Source organism: Athene noctua, chromosome 4 (assembly GCF_965140245.1).
Source record: "Athene noctua chromosome 4, bAthNoc1.hap1.1, whole genome shotgun sequence".
NCBI classification, from domain to species: domain Eukaryota; kingdom Metazoa; phylum Chordata; class Aves; order Strigiformes; family Strigidae; genus Athene; species Athene noctua.
In genome coordinates, this window is record NC_134040.1 from 49,129,333 (window position 1) to 49,139,136 (window position 9,804).

A 9,804-nucleotide genomic window follows, 5' to 3' on the forward strand; every position below is an offset into this window, starting at 1 on the left:
CTGTGGTAAAAATAGTGGTTTTCACAGCCCCTGTATTTACTTATTTCTGTGGTGGGGTGGAGGGGGTCATCCCCTAAGCACAGCAGCAGGGGGAACTGGTCCGAGTCTGGGCTCCCCAGTACTGGAAGGGCTTGTGTGATCCCAGCAAGCTGCTCCAGGAATAGAGCAGCTGCCAAAACCCAGTTTTTCCAGGTTCCCAGTCCATGTCTCTGCTCTCCCACATCAGACCTGCCCTCACCATCCCACCCTTCGGCACTGCAGCCCAGGGGCCGTGGTTGGCTGTAGCTATGTGCACGGCAGAACAGGTGCTTTGGGTTGAGGTGGGCTTTCTCTATTCTCCATGGCAATGTGGTCAAGTCCCATGGTGGGGAACCACGTGTGGGGCCAGGTGGGCTGTGTCAGCTCATCGAGAGCTCGGGGCTGTGCTGGGGAGAGCAGGTGTTTGGAGAAGGAGCAGGTAAGGGTTGTTTCCTTGGTTGTGTTGGAGCATCTCCTTGCCTTTGGGGGTGCTTCTAGGGAAAGATGTTTTTTGGAGGTGTTGAGGGCAGGGGTCTTATGGGCTGCACTGGGCACCAAGGAGTGGTTTGCCCCTGGGGGTTGCTGTTAAAATGAGGAAAGCTGGGGGGACTGTGTTGTTTTTGGAAGTGAAATCACAGCAGGAGCATGGCTTGGCTCCTTGCTGTGTGAGTGGGGTTCGGGGTTGGATATCCTGGGAGCGCCTCTGAGGGGACAGGGCTGGGGGAAGGGGCTGGTTTGAATCCCTGTGACACCCCGTGCCACGGGCCTATGGAGCTAAGTGTTCCCATGGTGCTGACATCTCTGCTTGACTTTAAACTCCTGTAGATGGTAAGAAGGATTCTCCTCCCACTTGTGGATGATGCTTTTGGTTCCTCCGTGGAAACTACCAGCAAGATTCCCTGCTGCTTTGGAGCACCCTCCAAACGTGTGCTGTCAGGTGGTGACTTCACTACCTTCCCTCACTGGAGACCTGCTCCCAGGTAAGCCCTGAGGGCCAGTGGGGCTCATATCAGTCATCTCAGAGCTTTGTGGTCCTGTAGGGAGATGCCCTGTTCAGGTAACGGGGCCATGCAGAGGGTTTTTGTAATGGGGAGGAAGCAGCAGCTCTGGGTGTGCAGAGGAGTTTGGGTGCCTGATGCCAGCAGAGCTTACCCCATCACCACCTCTGCTGCTGCTCTGGGTCTTACTCAGAGGCTACTGCTGCCCGAACAGCTCTGGCCCCATGGCAACTGCCAGCAGCTTGGCACAGAGATTGGGGCAGCCCAGAAGCAGGATAAAAAAGTTCAGGTGATGCCACTTAGATGTTTTTAAGGTAGTGTTACTGCTTGAGAAGTGAATTCCCTCTGGCTTTAAAAGGACAAGCAGGGTTAAAAGAACTGTAAATGGGATAAAAATGTGATGTCAAATGTTGCTTTTGAGATGAATTGGAGGAATGTTGGTTTTTTCTGTGTTATTAAAGCAGTTACAGTCCTTCTCCTCCCAAAGAGGAGGGAAAAAAAAAGAGTCCCTTGACCACACTCTTAGTTGACACCCGAGAAGCTCACTGATGGCAAATACTGGGTTAGACACCGTTTCCATAGGCAGTGCTGGTAGCAAGGCCTGGGATTTTGGTGATGGCGGGAGAAGCAGAGATGACATGGAGATGTGCTGAGGGCCTACAGCATAGCTGGGAAAGGAACAAACAATAAAGTCCTTTTTTCTATGAGAAAAGCTACTAGTGACTGGATGCTCAGAGGAAGGCTGGATAGCTATGTCTAGTCCTTGTGGGCTCCAAAACTGGGGCAGGCTGTCTCTGCAGATGAGTGTGGCAGTGTCTCTGGCTAGGTGACGCATGCTCTGGGTTGATGGCAGAGGTGCCCCCACCTTCTGTTGCTCTGTAAGCAGGTGGTAAAACACTCTTCTGGGTTCCTTGCAAGCAAGTCTTGTGTTACACAGGGTTGTTATAGATACTATTTGTGCTTCCTGTGCGGGTGGGCCTCAAGCCCAGCTTCATTGGTAGCTGTTGCCTTCAGAAGGTGGTGAGATGCTGAGCACATCTGAAGTGCTGCTGTAGGTGGAGGACACGGGTAGTAACTTGCCTTCTGCATGTCTCTAAGGATTTGCACTGGCAGGTGCAAAAATGGAGACTGACGTCCACACCACCTCCTTGGGAAGGGCTGGGCTTGCCCACCCTAACTGGGGGCTGTGTCGCCACCCCAACGCCTGTGCTGGAGAGCCTTTGGCCAAGGATGCTGTTATCCCATCAGGTCCAACAGACCTCTTGTCTCTCCCTCCAAAAGAAGCACTGTGCGGCCATGAAAGCATGAAGGCTGCTGGTGATGGTGGGTCATGCAGGACATGAACATCTGCAGCCAGCAGATACTGCTGAGGGGCAGCTAGAAGCAGCAATCCAGCCTTAATTAAACAACAACAACAACAACAAAACAACAAACAAACAAACAAAACCCAACAACAAAAACCAGAGCAAGCAAATTCTCCTTGTGAGCAGCTGCTATGGAGAAACAGATGCAGAAACTTGTTCATTAACTCAATTAAATATATATTTAAAGAGATATGCTATTCCAGGACTGCTGCAGAGGTCGTGGTCTTAGAAATATGAACAGCTAACGGAGGAGTTGATCAGTTAGGGCTGAAGGATGTAGGGGTGATTGGTATTGCTGCTGGGTGGGGAGCACAGTGGGATAACGCAGGTTTGTGGCTTGCCCAGGTCAAGGCTGAATTTCTGTGCATCTTGCACCTATCCTTTCCAGAGCGCTCTGCTCATTACCAGCAAATTGTTTCCTGTTTGTGGTGTGGGCTTTTGGGTTTGGTTTAGTTTGGTTTGGTTTTTTCCCTGCAAAAAGTACTGTCAGTTCCTTTAGCTAATATCATGGTGCAGCTGGGAGAACAACTTTGGAAAATTCAATAGCAAAGTAGCCTTTGACTGTGTTGCTAATTGTAAACCCGTGCTGATCAAGTCCACAACCAAGCAGATTTGATGCTAATTTTATTCCAGCTGGCAATATTCCTTTTTGGGTTCAAACCATAAGAGGAGGCTGAAAGAAAACCCTTAGTTGAGCTGAGCTTTGGAAGAGCAGCTCCCTCCAGCTGGACTTTTGCATTGGGTTGAGAAGGAAAATGATCTTGGGGGTGGGATCCAGTTGATTTTGACCTTTTGCTCTCCTGCTTTTGGTATTTTGCTTCTGCAAAGTGAGGGGGGCAGCTGGGGAACCTGATGCCACCAGCTGAACCTCTGTATTGTGCATTTTGTTTGGCACCAAGCCCTTATTTCCCTGGCAAAGGGAGTTAAATTGCATTACACAGCAGAAAAACGAATGGCTTTCTGGGGTGATAAAGATAATTGTAGTGCATAAAGATAGGCAAAGAGCTTCTATATGGGACAGCAGGTGTTGCACAGTGCTTTGCTGCCCTGTCCTTGCTGTGGGCTGGCATCAACAGAAGAGACATGGTATTGACCTTGGGTGCTTCCCTGGGGCAGGCACAGTGCCACCCATTTCCATCCTACTGTGGGCTGCCTGAGTTTGGATGTGCCCAAGCAGGCAGGCACTGTCGGGACCAGGAAGAATACTTGGATCAGAGGGAGGTGGTGGTCATAGGATGAAGGCAGAGTGGTGGCTTGGCCAGGGCTTGCCCCCTGGCTAAGGGAGCTGTTGCAGAGCTGTCCACTGCAGGGCACGGCAGGGAGCTCCCACGCTGCCTGCCACCCAAAATTGAGCCTTGCTCGCTGGCGTGGGGCAAAATCGGGAGCAGATGGGATTACTGCTGCCTTGTGAGAAAAATGTACTGTTGAAGCAGGTGCAAGGGCTGCAGGCACGAACAAGGACAGCAGAGCTATTAATAAAGTCAGTGCCTGCCGAAGTATGCAAAACTCAGGAGAGGGACTCATTAAGCCAAAGAGCAAAGTGATGCAGGACTAGGGAGCTTGGCCAAGCCCTCCATCCCTGCAGGAAGGTGCAGGGCAGTGGCTCAGGAGGAATGGGGAAAGGAGATCCCTAATTTGGGGCTGGAAGGATGGGTTTGAAGACTCTGGTGTGGTTTTTGGCTGATGTGGTCTGATGGCCTTGGACCCAATAACATCAATTTTGGGGGAAATAGGGATATTGCATATTAAACGCCCTGTACAGCCTTCACCTGCTATGAGTTCCTCTCAAGCTGGCTGCATGCCTGGGGATGGGTGTGTGAGTGCAAAGGCTGGAGCTGGAAGGTTACTGGGGTGGCACCCCAGAGCTGGGATGATCAGCTGGTGGCAGTGGCTGTGAAACTCAACCCTAAGCTCTACTGAAGGAGCAGCAGTGTGTGTTTTTGCTGTGCATCCCTGGGAGGGCTTGGGGAAAGATGGGGAATGTTGTGTGGATGGCCCCTGCCTCTTGAGTGGGAGAAAACCCTTCCCTGAGGCTGTGCAGGCTCCTTGGTTGTGCACGCTTAAAAACCCTTGTCCCACAGTAGAAGAGCCCTGGCTTCCCTGGGGCTGAGGCTGGTGTCTTTCCCCTGCATGGCTGCAGAGAAACCATCTGTAGCTCCTTTCCAGCTGAAAGGAACACAGTTAGAGAAAGGCTTGTCGTGTTGTGCTATTTATAACTCGGAGGGCTAGCAGAGCATCTGTCTCTCCAGTTCCAAGAAGGTCTGGCTTAGCCCAGGGGTGTGCTGGGACCTCTGCACTGGAAATAGGGTGATTTCTTTGCTTTTTCTTCTTGATGGTCCCAGTTGGAGTTGGGAGGGGAGTTTGCACGTGGGACTTGTAACTTGTCACTTTACACTGTCATGAAATAGTTGCTCTCTGACACCTGAACCAATTCCTGTGTCTTTTGCAAGGACCTGGCTCCAGTCTGTGTGGCAGAGGCTGAAGCAGAGCCTCAGAGGGACCTTGGAGTCTCCGCCCCACCCGTTTCTTCCTCTCGCTCATCTCCTACAGCTTTTGAGGAAAGGAGTCCCTCAGGGCTGATAGAGTTGCAAGTCCAGGTCCCTGTAATACAGGTGCTGCCTGGTTGAGCAAATGGGGTAGGGTGGGTGGAAGAAGTCTGGGTGCTCTAGGGGAAAAAAACCCCCTCTCTAAACCTGTGAAATAATTGCAAAATAATGGATTACCTGAAAACTTGTGAGAAATAGTTAGGCCATCAGCACTTATTTTTTCTGGTTGTCTTGCAAGTAGCTTTGTTGGCAAAATAGAATAAGAAATTAAACACCTGGATGGAGCTCATGGCTGTTTGTAGCTGCTGGCAAGTGGCAGTGGTTTTTGGGAGAGGTGGAAGTAGCAGGATAGTGTATGGGCTCCAGCATGCCCTTGGGAGGTTACTTCACCCCAAGGGTGAAGTCCCACCAGAGGCTGATGGCTCTTGGTTGTGCCCCTTGACCCAGGCAGAGCCGCTGTTTGCTGGCCAAAGCTCAGACCTCCACCCTGCCCTGGGTGTGCTGGGGCAATGGGAAGCAGAAGACCTCCCCAGCTGGGTCTTAGCTTGCGCTGGGCACCTGAGGCTGCTCTTGGCTTGTAAATAAAATAAAGGGCTAAAAATAAAAATGCACAAATCTTTCTATAGCATCCAGAAAGACAAGCTGGATGGGCTGAAGGCCAAGTGGTTTTATTGAAGGTAGTTGTGAGCCATGAGAGCTGAAGGCGAGGGCTTCCCTTGAGCTGCCTGTTGTTTGAAAAATGACCTTTGAATAGGAGTGGCACCTGAAAATGACAGCAGTCCAGCAATGCATGCTAAATGGGCTACAGAAGCAAATTCGGTGACGTTTGGTTCTTGCATTGCAAACTTTCCAGTGGGTTTCTGGTAGAAGTGACTGTTGGAGGCTGGAGCTGTAGGAACATGTGGTGAGAAGATACAGTAATGCCTTCAGCCCTGGTCTGAGCTGCTGGGTGCTTAATGTGCTCTGCCCTATACCTGGGAAGTAATTACTTCATCTAACGGGCATTATTGCTCCTGAAGGCTGCAACGAAGAGCTATCTCTTTTAATAAGTCATTAATACTCCATTAATTCCACCAAGAGTCAGAAAAGACGACACTTGGAAACGAGTTGATGAGGTATTAGCATATTCACAAATGAAAAAAAAAAAAAGCTCAATTAGAGAGGATGGAGGGATTCTGGAAGTGATGGTGAAAGCAGCCTGCCACCTCTCCAGTGAGGGCAAGGCAGGAGACCTAGAGAGGGATCACGTCATCAGCAGTGCTGCTGCCAAACTCTGCTGCTGCCTGAAAGGCTGGGGGAATGGGATGTTCTGCACAGAGCTATGTGGGCTATTTTTTCTATATAAATAAAATATTTATGAGATTAAATTGAGCCAAAGGGGGGGAGGTGAAAAGTCTTTGGGAAAAATGGGGGGCTGTGATTTTTTGTAAATAAAACAGGCTTGTGGCAGAGTTTTCCCCATCTTTTTTTTAAAAAAAAGAGAAGGAAAAAAATGAAGTCTTTATGGCGTGTCCCTGCTAGGATTTTTTCCCTTCTTCCCTGCCATAGTAGTGTGGAAAGACAGAAATTCCTGGGTACGCTGGAGGGTCTGAGTTAGGAAGATGAGAGGGGTGTTTTCAGCTGTCACCCCCCCTACTGAAGTGTTCTTTCCATTTGGCAAGTGCATCTGTTAATTTTTAGACTGTCTTGTGCCTTGGCCCTTCCTGGCACACAGTGCTGTAGACATAACACATCATCCACGTCGCAGCATGGATACATTATGAATAAATGAAATGTAAAGCCTGGTGTAGCTGTGGTGTGGTCACCCAGGAAAGCCTTTGGTGCGGTCCCAGCACCTGCTCCCTCTGCCCCGTATCAGAGCTGCATGCACAGCAGGCTTGATCTGGTACCCCTGAAGCCTCCAAATCCAGCAGGCAGCTGATTTTTGCCTATGTGTTTCTGGGCAGGCAGGCTGTGATGGGGCTGTCGGAGCTGAGTGGAGTGGTCAGCATGCTTTGCAGAGACGTGGGGTGAGCTGAAATAACTCCCAGCTCTTTATTCTGTGCAAAGTGATCCCTTTAACATCCCTACGCCAGTGCAGAGGGCTGGCTGCAGGGGAGAGGGCACTCCAACGAGGGTCTCCACTTTGGTGGCGGGTGTGCCTTCCCTTCCACAGGCCTGAGCTGTGTCAGGAGGTGGGATGTCCATCCTTTCTTCTTTTACCTTACCTGATAGGTGAGTACTGTGGGGCAGAGGCTCTGCCTTGATGCTTATATCACGCTGAGGAGAAAAGAAAAGGCACTGGGGATGGTTTCTGGTTCTAGACTCTTGCAGGAAACAAGGAATTTCTTTTTACCCGGGAATATACCCCCAGATACCTACAGCCTCTTCCTTGTGTCGTAGACAAGAGACATTTGTTCATTTTAAGCATCCAAGTGTAGGGTTGAGCTGGAAAGCAGACCCCATATGCCAGCCTTGTGGCCCCACACGCCAGCAGTGCTGAGGACAAGATGGCATCTCTGGTTTTCACTACTGATGCAGAGATGAAGTGCGAATTTGCATGTGAAATTAGCCCATGCTGATGAGGTCTGGTTTAGTTTCTTGGCCAAGCCTTCCTCCTAGAAACTCACAGTGTCCTACAGAAGATGACACCCAGTTTCTGTTCTCCTTCATTAAAAAGGAATTTACTTCCCTGGGAAATATGTTTAAGTGAAGGTGATGGCTTTAGCTCTCCCTTTATTCTCTCAGTTATTTTAGTAGAAGCATTTGAGCAAAGTGAGTGATTTTTGTTTTTAAATAGCTTGGGGTGGTGGTTGGTTTTTTTTTTTTTATTGCCTGATCTTTGCTGTTGCTGGAAAAATACTGAGCTGTAACTCAGGAAGGGTTTTAAAGCTGAGCAAAGCAGATGCACTGCCTACTGGGCAACTTCTTGCTGGCAGGGGTGAAGGGGAGACTTTTCTGCATGGTTTTGGGAAGGGTGAGCGCAGCACCATGCCATCCAATTTATTTCAAGAGAGGAAGGGTGGGGGTGTTTTTGCTTAATTTGTGGTTCCTCTTAGCTAAGGTGGCCTAATTTGCTGCTGCTTAGCTGCCAAAAAGGTAAAAGGGAGTTTTGCTTGTCCTGAGCATCCTCGGATCCTGAGTAGCCAACAGTGTTTCCTGCCTCAGCATTGCATGCTCCTCTCTTCCCCTGCCTCCCTAAGTGCATCCTGTCTCTCTGGAGCCTGGTGGGAAGAGCTAGCAGTTGGCAGGACGCTGTCTCAGGGAAGCGAGCGAGCAGGATACAGAGCAGTCCTACCATCAGTCTCGCCTCATATATGCTCTAAACCCCGAGTTTCCTGGGCTGGCTGTGGTTTGAAAGGCCAGCAACCATTTGCTGCTTTAGTTTCCATTTTTACCCTGTTTTTGCTAAAAGAGGGTGAGGAACAGCTCGGTATCCACACCTTAGCAGGCAGGCTTAGTGCCAGCAAATCCCACGCTGGAAGCCTCACTGTTGAGCTGGGCTTCAGCTACCTGACCAATACTAATATGAAAGAGAAGGTGAAAGGATGGGCCACTGAAGAGGCTAAAAAAGGTTTAGGAACAAAAAGGAAGTTGCATAATGATTGCATTTCTTTTTGGGAAGTGGAGCTGGAGGAGATACTCTCATTTCTCCTGACCTTTTCAGGTGGCTGTTATGGTGCTGGACGCATTTATTACGCTCACTTGATGAAAATCAGGAGATGATGCATCTGTTGCGGGAAGCAATCATGCAAACGCCCTGAGCTTTGATGTTCCCCAGGACGCTTTGTTTAGCAGCCGGGACGAACAGCAGAGCCTGTTTCCCAGCCTGTGCCGCTGACGCCAATTAACCCAAAGCAAACCAACGCCTGTGTTTCGGGTGAGATGGCAGCTCTCCTGCCTCATCTGTTTGCATCCCATAGGGAATGGCAGCTGCTTCTTGGTTGCCCTCCCTACACCAGCAAATGCCCTGCTGCTTCAGGGTTTCAGCTTTAGCAAAGAGGTAGCTTGGAGGATACCCTGATGAACCTCATGTCCTCCCCAAAAGCAGTTGGTAATTAAAAGCATGGACATAAAACACTGCAAACTGGCCCATCTCTACCACCACAGGGGTGCTGCTTTCCCCCCAAACCCTCCAGAAACTCAGTCATGCCACCATCTTGCCGAGGGTCTGTGGGAATCAGCCATCTTCAGCCTCTGGGGTGATGGTGACCAGCTCTGGGGACCTGATGGAATGCCCAAACCTTTGCATCATCATGTAGTGCTGGTTTATTTATCAAGGCCACACAGGCTGAGGACTTTGCTTTTCACAGCCTGGGGATTTAGCTGGAGGCAGAAGTGGCCAAGAATCCCCTCCCCAAACCAGCCTTCCTGTCAGCCACCCCCCAGCTTCAGGTGCTAGTAGCTGAACACGTAAACTGTGGATTAAAATATGCTTCACTGTATCTTAGCAGCCAAATTTTTCAAGATTTAAAAATAAAGCTGCAGAGCAAGCAGCCATGTGTGTGAAATGGGGCACCTCTCAGCCCAGGAACGTGGGTTGTCAATGCACTTTCCTACAGGCTCCCTGGCTGTGTTTGGGGGAAAAAACACTATTAAATGGAAAAAAGAAAAGAAAATGAAGTGACCTGCTTCTGCACAGAAGCACCTGCACAAAAAGGAAGGGACCAGTGATGGGGCAGCCTCATAACTGCTCATGGTCCACAGTGAGGCAAGCTGAAGTATTTCACAGCAGGATAATGCAGGGAGGTAATTTCAGAGAAAGGAAAATATGAAGCATGGGAGCCCCCTGCACATTTCTGGCTCTGGCTCAGCAGCCCCTGTGTTCCGCCACCCACCCCAAGCCATGGGGCAGCAGCATTTCAGAGGATCCCATGGTGCTGGCTGAACCTCAATCCT